General features: G+C 56.0%; 1 long non-coding RNA gene across 1 annotated transcript in view; it reads right to left on the reverse strand.

Moving 5' to 3' along the window:
- The window catches only part of LOC106899651, a 26,701-nt gene that overhangs the window by 12,707 nt on the left and 4,851 nt on the right, over positions 1 to 9,143 (reverse strand). The window contains exon 2 of the long non-coding RNA XR_001414068.1: positions 6,257 to 6,366. This is a non-coding gene — a long non-coding RNA (uncharacterized LOC106899651). The remainder of the gene's footprint in view (positions 1 to 6,256; positions 6,367 to 9,143) is intronic.

Raw genomic sequence — 9,143 nt, forward strand, 5'->3', positions numbered from 1 at the left:
TGTGAGGGTGGTGAGAGCCTGGCCCAGGTTGCCCCGAGAAGCTGTGGCTGCCCCATCCCTGGAGGGGTTCAAGGCCAGGTTGGAGGGGGCTTGGAGCAACCTGGTGTGGTGGGAGGTGTCCCTGCCCAGGGCAGGGGGTTGGAACTCGATGATCTTTAAGGTCCCTTCCAACCTGAACCATTCTATGATTCCATGATGTGTTTTCTGAAGGCGATGAGTCCCTTTGAGCCACCAAAGAGGACATGGGCATGGCTCCGAGAGCGGTGGGGAGCATGGCCTGGTGGAGACCCCCAGCCCTGGGCACAGAGGGACAGGCAGCACCCAGCAAAACCAGGGCCTGTGGGATATTCTCTCCGCGCTGACTTGCTCGCTGTCCCCTTAAGTAGATCACAGCCCACACAGGCCTCTGGCAACAGGCAGCAATGAAGTAAAGCTAGTTTTACATTAAAACCCGTTAACCCTCTAATTCAGTAAAAAAGGCTGCATTTGAATAATATCCTAATCCAATTCCTGAGCCGGCCCCGGGGAGGGGGATCCGGCGGGTGACTGGGGACAGGCCGCAGCCTTCACCGCTCCCGCTGAGCTCGCCGGGGTCTCACCCAAGAAGAAGCCATCACCACCTGGCAAAAAGCCACCCGATGGGGCAGTGGGCTTCCACCCGGGGTTTGCAGACCCCACGGGGACTCTGCACCATGTCCCAGGGCTTGCAGAAGGCAGGATGGATGAAAATCCACCAGTTTCAGTTCTCTGAAGGCCTTGCTCGAGCCCAGAGAGACTCCCCAACTCTCAAAGAGCCCCCAGATGGTTGTGATCTCCAGCTCCTCACCCTCAGAGTGATGGGTGATGACCCACTCTGGGGCAGGAGGCTTGGAGGGGGCTGCCTGTCCCCTCTGTCACCATCACAGCCCGGATACAACGCACCCACCCCAAAAAGGACACCCGTATCAGACGAGCATCCCACCCTATAGGCACCCAGATCTCCTCGAGGAGTGACACCAACCCATTGGTGCCAAGAGCCAGCGAAACAAGGGGGGCCAGGGCTCGTCACAGCCCAATTACAACAATTAGTGCACAATCATTTGTTATAGATACCACCTTTCTGTATAACAGCTCTAAAAGAAACTATGACCACGGGCTGTGAGGGTGTTCAGCTGCAGCAGCTCCGCCGGGGTCGGGGGCTCGGGGGAGCCCGTTTCCCAGGTTTAACTGCGCAGGCAGTTCGGAGAGTTTGCATTATTTTATCATTAGCTTTGTTTCAGATCTGGGGGGAACAAAATAATAACAAAAAGAAAAAGGCAGTGGGGAGCGATGCATTTCCTGTGGATCTACTTAGGCATTCATTTTAATTCCGGGTAATTAGCAGGTGTAGGCTCGTTTTCGGAAAATTCCCGTTAAGCCCTCTAATTTTAGGGGTGCAACGTGTGGGACTCTCAATACGTAACAAAGGAGTCGAGCAGGAATTAACTCAAACTGTTCTCCAGAGCTGCAATCAGCACTTTCATAATTAATGTACGGGCGTGTATATATATATATCTGTATACACATACACAGCCCCCCCCCGCACACATCAAACAGATTTCCTTGATACCAAATTGCCTGAAAAATTAACCAATGTCAAACTGCTCAACAAGATAAGTATCATTAAGGGAAAAAGAAAATCTTCATTATGTTTGAAGGTACGAGGAAAAAAAAAAAAAACCCAACCCTCGTGAATGTTTTCCAGCCTGTTTCCAGACCGGGAAATAACATGTTTTAAAACATATCAAAGGGTTAAATTAAGCCCCCCCCTGCACACATCAAACAGATTTCCTTGATACCAAATTGCCTGAAAAATTAACCAATGTCAAACTGCTCAACAAGATAAGTATCATTAAGGGAAAAAGAAAATCTTCATTATGTTTGAAGGTACGAGGAAAAAAAAAAAAAACCCAACCCTCGTGAATGTTTTCCAGCCTGTTTCCAGACCGGGAAATAACATGTTTTAAAACATATCAAAGGGTTAAATTAATTTTCATTAAAATTTAAATTTGAGAAGGCTCCCTCTCTTCTTCCCTCCCTCCTCCCCCTTTGAACGTTTGACTGGCAACCATTTCATATTTCAATCTCGGCAGAACAAATTGAATTAGATGTTGAAACCAAACTCTGCTCTGTTCTCTAAAGCCTACATGCTCTGCTTGCGCTAATCCTTTTCGTCGCCGCTGCAGACCTCAGAGACACTCAGCAAGAAACCTGCCCCGCCACAAAAGACAATGAAGGGAGAGAGGAAAAAAAAAAAAAAAATTAAAAAAAAAGCCAAACCCCCAGGAAAAAAAAAAAAAAAACCCAAGGAAAATCCAACCCCAACCTGCAACGGCTGCAAAGCGGCGCTGGAATTGTCGTACATGGGTTTGGAAGGGACCCTGCCTGGCTCCTCTGTCCTTTCTGCTGGCTGTTGGCCAGTTGATCCTGCACCCCTGGGATGCTAAAACCCCCATTTCCCCACGGTGACCCCCCCATTGGCACAAAGTCACCCTAGGACCCCCACTGGTCCCACCACTGCTGGCCCCCCGTGCTGGTGTAGATGGCCAAGGCAGCAGGGAGCCATGGAGGGAGAAGGGATGGGAACGTCACTCATCAATGCTGAGTGATAAAAAAGGAAAGAAAAAGCTTGTCACCGTTTTGGGTGACACAGTGACACCCCCTTTGACACCCGTGCCTCAGTTTACCCACCTGTTTACCAAGCATGGACAGCTTCTGCAGGGCAGGGTGATGTGCTGGAGCTGCCAAAATGGATGAGCATTTCACATCCCAGCCCTGCAGAGGTCCCACGGGGACACCCCTGAATTGTGGGGGTCTCTCTCCTGAGCACCCCACAGCAGCAAAGCCCGGTGCTGGGGGCCGGGAAGGTGCTTGGAGGCAATGGAAGGGCCTTTTTGGGGACTGGCACAGGGTGTCACAGCTCTGGGCACTGAGCTCAGCCTCCTCCCAGGGTCTGCACAAAGAGCTGGGGAGCTGCTGGTGTAAAGCCCAGGGCCTCACAGAAGGACCAGTTTCAGGGAGGGGGTTTGCAGAGGGGCTGGGACAGGATGCATCCAAAAATGCCAGGCTTGCCTAGGTTCTGAGCAATGCTGTCTGTCCTGCTGTTCCTGTCTGCTCCATCCCTCCCCAGCACCATCCTTCCCCAGCTCCATCCCTCCTCACCTCCATCACATCCCACTCCTCCATCCCTTTCCAGCTCCATCCCTCCCCAGCTCCATCCTTCCCACCTCCACCGATCCTCACCTCCATCCCTCCTCACCTCCATCCCTCCTCACCTCCGTCCATCCCTACATCCATCCCTCCCCAGCTCCATGCCTCCCACCTCCATCCATCCTTACCTCCATCCTTCCCCAGTGCCATCCCTCAACTCCATCCCCTCCCTCTCCTCCATCCCTTTCCAGCTCCATCCCTCCCCAGCTCCAACCCTCCCACCTCCATTGATCCTCACTTCCATCCTTCCCTACATCCATCCTTCCCTACATCCATCCCTTCCCACCTCCATCCCGCCCTACATCCATCCCTCCTCACCTCCATCCCCTCCCTCTCCTCCATCCCTTTCCACCTCCATCCCTCCTTACCTCCATCCCTCCCCAGCTCCATCCCTCCCACCTCCATCCCTCCTCACCTCCATCCCTCCCCACCTCCGTCCATCCCTACATCCATCCCTCCCCAGCTCCATGCCTCCCACCTCCATCCATCCTTACCTCCATCCTTCCCCAGTGCCATCCCTCAACTCCATCCCCTCCCTCTCCTCCATCCCTTTCCAGCTCCATCCCTCCCCAGCTCCAACCCTCCCACCTCCATTGATCCTCACTTCCATCCTTCCCTACATCCATCCTTCCCTACATCCATCCCTTCCCACCTCCATCCCGCCCTACATCCATCCCTCCTCACCTCCATCCCCTCCCTCTCCTCCATCCCTTTCCACCTCCATCCCTCCTTACCTCCATCCCTCCCCAGCTCCATCCCTCCCACCTCCATCCCTCCTCACCTCCATCCCTTCCCACCTCCATCCCGCCCTACATCCATCCCTCCTCACCTCCATCCCTCCTCACCTCCATCCCTTTCCACCTCCATCCCTCCTCACCTCCATCCCTCCCTACACCCATCCCTTCCCACCTCCATCCCTCCTTACCCCCATCCTTCCCTACATCCATCCCTCCCTACATCCATCCCTCCCCAGCTCCATCCTTGTACTAGCTGTTGGAGAAGGTGTTAACAGCACGTCCACCTCGAGGCATCCTTAAATCAGAGCCGTTCCAAGGGAACAAATGTTATCTGGAGGCCCCGGCACTCACTGCAGAGGCACCGCATGACGCAGGCAGTTATTTAACCCAACTCAGATTATTCCTGCCGTCATGGAAGCACCTTCCCTTTCATCAGGAGGGCCCCGGTGCTGTGCCTGTGCCTGGCCGGGGAAGGCAGAGGTATCAGCAGGGTTATTGGTCTGCTCCAGGCCCAGAGGCGCTCGCTGTTCAGGCAGCCAGCGGCGTTGTGGGTTGAACAAAAGTCTGGTAATAAGTAAGGTTATGAGCATCCCACTGCTGGGTGCATTGGGTACCGCCTCGCAGCGACAGGGAGATACTGCCGAGGGGAAAACAGCCTCTCCAGCAGTAATGTGCATCGTGCACACAAACACACGGCAGCCAGAGCGGGGCGGCTTCCCTGTGCCGGTACACGGAGGAGAGACCTGGCTTCTCCCGGTGCCGGTACATGGAGCACAGCCCTGGCATCTCCTGGTGCTGGTACACGGAGGAGAGCCCTGGTATCTCCCAGTGCCAGTACATGGAGGACAGCCCTGGCATCTCCTGGTGCTGGTACACGGAGGGGAGCCTCAACGTCTCCCTGTGCCAGTACACAGAGGAAAGCCCCGGCTTCTCCTGGTGCCGGTACATGGAGAACCCCAGCATCTCCTGGTGATGATACATGGAGGAGAGCTCCGGCTTCTCCAGGTGCCGGTACACAGAGGAGAGCCCCAGCATCTCCTGATGGTACACAGAGGAGAGCCTCAACCCCTCCCTGTGCCAGTACCTGGAGGAGAGCCCTGGCATCTCCTGGTGCCGGTACATGGAGGAGAGTCCCAGCTTCTCCCGGTGCCTGTACATGGGAGGAGAACCCCAGCATCTCCTCGTGTCTGTACACAGAGAGCCCCAGCATCTCCCAGTGCCAGTACACGGAGCACAGCCCTGGCTTCTCCCGGTGCCAGTACACGGAGAAGAGCTCCGGCTTCTCCCCGGCACACTCAGCTCAACGCCACTTTGGCCACATACAGCACTCAGCCCCAGCAACACCCTAAAAACCAGGGGCCACTTTGATGAGATTTAAGAGCCGGCACCATTCCTGTCACTGTAAAAATGAGAGCCAGAAGGTGTCAAAATCATTCCCAGAAGTTTGTATAACACTTCTCCAGATGCTGTGGCTGGAGGACAGGTTTCCTACCGGCAACTTGAGGTTTTCACCGTGGCCACAAACCCACACAAAGGAGACCCACGAGCCTCTCTCACCCCTCTTGAACCCATGCAGGGGGGTTGCAAAGTGGTCTCAAAAGGAGTTTGGGGCTGGTTGAATTATACGGTGTTTGACTGCAGGGAGCTATTTATTCCTGGCTCCCTCCCACCATCCTCTGCTCCAGCCTCAAGAGAAGCCACTCCAAGAAGACACACGCCAAGGAGGAGCGATGCCAGCCAGAATTCGAGATGGCACCAACTAGACCTTGGGGTGCCTGGTGGCCTGGGAGGGAGGGAAGCCGAGGGGACTGGGGGTGCCAGCAGGGAAAAGGCCTTTGCCAAGCTCTGTTTTGTGGTGGCAGCTGCAGGTTGGTCTCCAAAAAGGCACTTTTTCCTTTTATTTTGGCAGCCCATCTGCTCTCCCCCAACCAGAGCGAGGGCCGAGCCGTGACTCGAGAGCGATTTTGCTGCGACAGCAATTCTGCTGCCTTCTCTTTGCAGGAAAGCAAATACCAGGGAGCGCAGGGAAACACACTCAGTGCGTGGACCTGCTTCAACACGGAGCCTCAACCCAGCTCAGATCTGGGTTGTACCCCCCGAGACCCCAGCTAAGAGCCTGTGGGGTGACAGGGAGGAGAGTCAGAGGGTGGGGACTCCAGCTCGGGGGCTGCCGAGCCTTTGCAAGGCCACCTTCTCCTCCTCCTGGCACTGCCAACCCTGTGGTAGCCCAAGGTATGTTGACCTTCAGGGCCAGTCGTGCCCTGGCAGGGCCCCACTGCCCTGGTACCCACCTCGACAATGCCAGGAAGCTGCTAGATGGTCTCATCTTGGTTGCTCTCCTCTTCCAGGTGCTCCAGGATTTCATTCAAAACCTCTGATTGCTTTCTCTTCTTTGGGGAGTCTGTCCAGGTCCACGTGGTAGCGAAGGAGACGTAGGAAGAGAAGAAAAGCAAGGATTACAACCCAGGCCCACACATGACCACCCCTGGATCATCTCCTGTTACCTCCAGACCACCTCAACCCATCCTGGGTAAAGCCCCCCAACTATCACTTATTTCTCACCAGCCAGATCCTGGCAGGGCACCACGGCTGCTGGTGGGACTCCATACCTACCACCCACCCTTTAGTTCACAGGCTCTGCTGGAAGCAACCAGCCCCAACACCCAAACAGGCGCATTGGTGATGCCATCCTTTCCTGCTGACCCCAATTCACCCATCCCCTGTCCCAAGTGAATTGGGACCCAAGAGCGGTCCCAAGAAAAACGTAGACACCAGCCATGGTTCAAGAAGGCTCTTGGCAAGATAAAGACCCACCAGCATCCTTGCTGAGATGTAAGATCATTGCTTGGCCCCACAGCCATGGGTGGCTGGGCATGGGTGTCCCTGCTTTGCTTCTCATGCCCCACACTGACAGCACTGTCCTGTGACACCCCCCAAGCATCATCACACTCCAAACCTGCCGTGGGGCGCAGCACCGTGCACACAGCCCTCCCCACAGATGAAAGAGGGTGAGAAACACCCCCCTCAACCCCCGGGGGTTGCTGGCCCCCCAGCGAGCATCCCAACCCCACATTGGTGCCGGGGGGGGTGACAAAGCCATTTGGTCCCTCGTGCTGGGGCTGATGTCTCTGCTGGGCAAGAAGTGGCCTCTCGGCAGGAGCCGCGGCGCAGCCCCCTCTCCCCCCGCTCGCTCCCCAGCCAGCGGCTCTCGCTCGCGAGCGAGCACATGGAGAACAGCTGTTTAAATCCGGAGTTCCCATCTAATGATTTTATTTTTCAATTAATTCCTTGACAGAGCGCCAGAACCCGCCTCCCTCCCCGCCGGGGGCTGTGGGGACGGGCAGGGGGACTGGCAGCCCCCACTCCCCTCTCAGTGCCCACCCTGCCAAGCTCGGGGGAGTCGAGGGGCACCTCGAGGTGCCACCCTGGGACCCTCCAGTGCCTTATCCCACTTCAAACATCCACAGGCACAAGGGACAACCCATCCTGGAGGAACCTAGGAGGTTCTCCATCCCGGCTCCTGCTCCCCCAGTTGGCATCGCACTTGGGGCTGGGAAATGGCATGTCCCCCACCTGGCAACCCCTTTCCCACCAGACCCCGATGTGAGAGAGCTCACGACGGGGGTTGCAGGGTGCTAGATGTGGGATGCACAAATCCACACCGGGGGGAGTTTGTCCCCCACCTGCCAACCCCTTCCCCACCAGACCCCGATGTGAGAGAGCCCACGATGGGGGTTGCAGGGTGCTAGATGTGGGATGCAGGATGTTGGATGCTGGATGCAGGGTGCAGGGTACAGGGTGTGGGATGCTGGATGTTGGACGTTGGATGTGGGATGCAGGATGTTGGATGATGGATGTGGGATGCAGGGTGTGGGGATGCTGGATGTGGGATGCTGGATGTGGGATGCAGGGTGTGGGATGCAGGATGTGGGATGCAGGATGTTGGATGCTGGATGTGGGATGCAGGATGTTGGATGTTGGATATGGGATGCAGGGTGTGGGATGCTGGATGTGGGATGCAGGGTGTGGGATGCTGGATGTTGGATGTGGGATGCAGGGTGTAGGGACACTGGATATAGGATACAGGGTGTGGGATGCTGGATGTGGGACGCTGGGTGTGGGATGCAGGATGCAGGATGTAGGATGTGGGATGCAGGGTGTTGGATGCTGGATGTGGGATGCAGGGTGTGGGATGCTGGATGTTGAATGTGGGATGCAGGGCGTTGGATGCTGCATGTTGGATGCTGGGTGCTACAGGAGCATCCCTAAGCAGTGTGATGCCCCCAGGAGACCCACCATGGCGTGGGGCAGGGGGGGCTGGTGGAGCAAACAGCCCCCACCATGGGCTCCAGATTCACCGGCTCAGCCACAGCACCGTCAGGAAGCACCGGGAGCATCCCCCCATCTGCCTAACAAGGAGGAAAAAGGGGGAAACACCCTCCTTCCCCCCCCCAGTGAGGGTGGGGAAGGGAATTGGTTCGACTTCAGGGGGGAAACACTCCCCTTCCTCCCCCTCCAAGGAGGGTGGGGAAGGGAATTGGTTCGACTTCCGTTCTGCTGCTCCAAGCTGGTTAAGGTTTGCCCGCTAACGATCCCATTTGCTTCCTTTAAACAATAGCCAAAGCCGGCGGGGGTGGGCCGAGAGGGGGATTACCACGGGATTAGAACGTGGCAGGGTTGCGGATGCCACGCTAATCCTGCAGGGTTTTACTCTCCGGCTACGGCATGTGTTTGCATTAGTTACAGATGCTCTCTTAAAAAAAAAAAAGAAAAGAAAAAAAAAATCATAAAAAAAAAAAGAAAAGAAAAAGAATAAAGGAAAAAAAATGGGAGCCCAAAAGGCTGGGAGGTGAAGGCGAGCGTGGCGGGTCTGTAACGCAGAAGAGAGGTAAAAGGAGCAGTTTTGGGGTATGTGGCCAGCGGAGGAGCAACCTGGGAAAGGTGATGGGGATGGGGAAGACCCTTCCCATGCCAGCGGGGAGGGCACCAGGATCAGGTCCACAGTGGAGCCCACCCTTCTGCTTCCAGCAACCGACAGTAAATAACCAGTGGGGCTCTGCTGCTTTCCACCCCCTCACAGCCCCCTGCTGAGACTGGGGGGGGTGTCTCACCAGAAACGCTCTCGACCACGACCAAAATACAAGCCAGACCCCCTCCCCACGCACCCCTCTCTCATTC

This window comes from Calidris pugnax, unplaced genomic scaffold (genome assembly GCF_001431845.1).
Source record: "Calidris pugnax isolate Ruff unplaced genomic scaffold, ASM143184v1 scaffold32, whole genome shotgun sequence".
Classification (NCBI taxonomy): domain Eukaryota; kingdom Metazoa; phylum Chordata; class Aves; order Charadriiformes; family Scolopacidae; genus Calidris; species Calidris pugnax.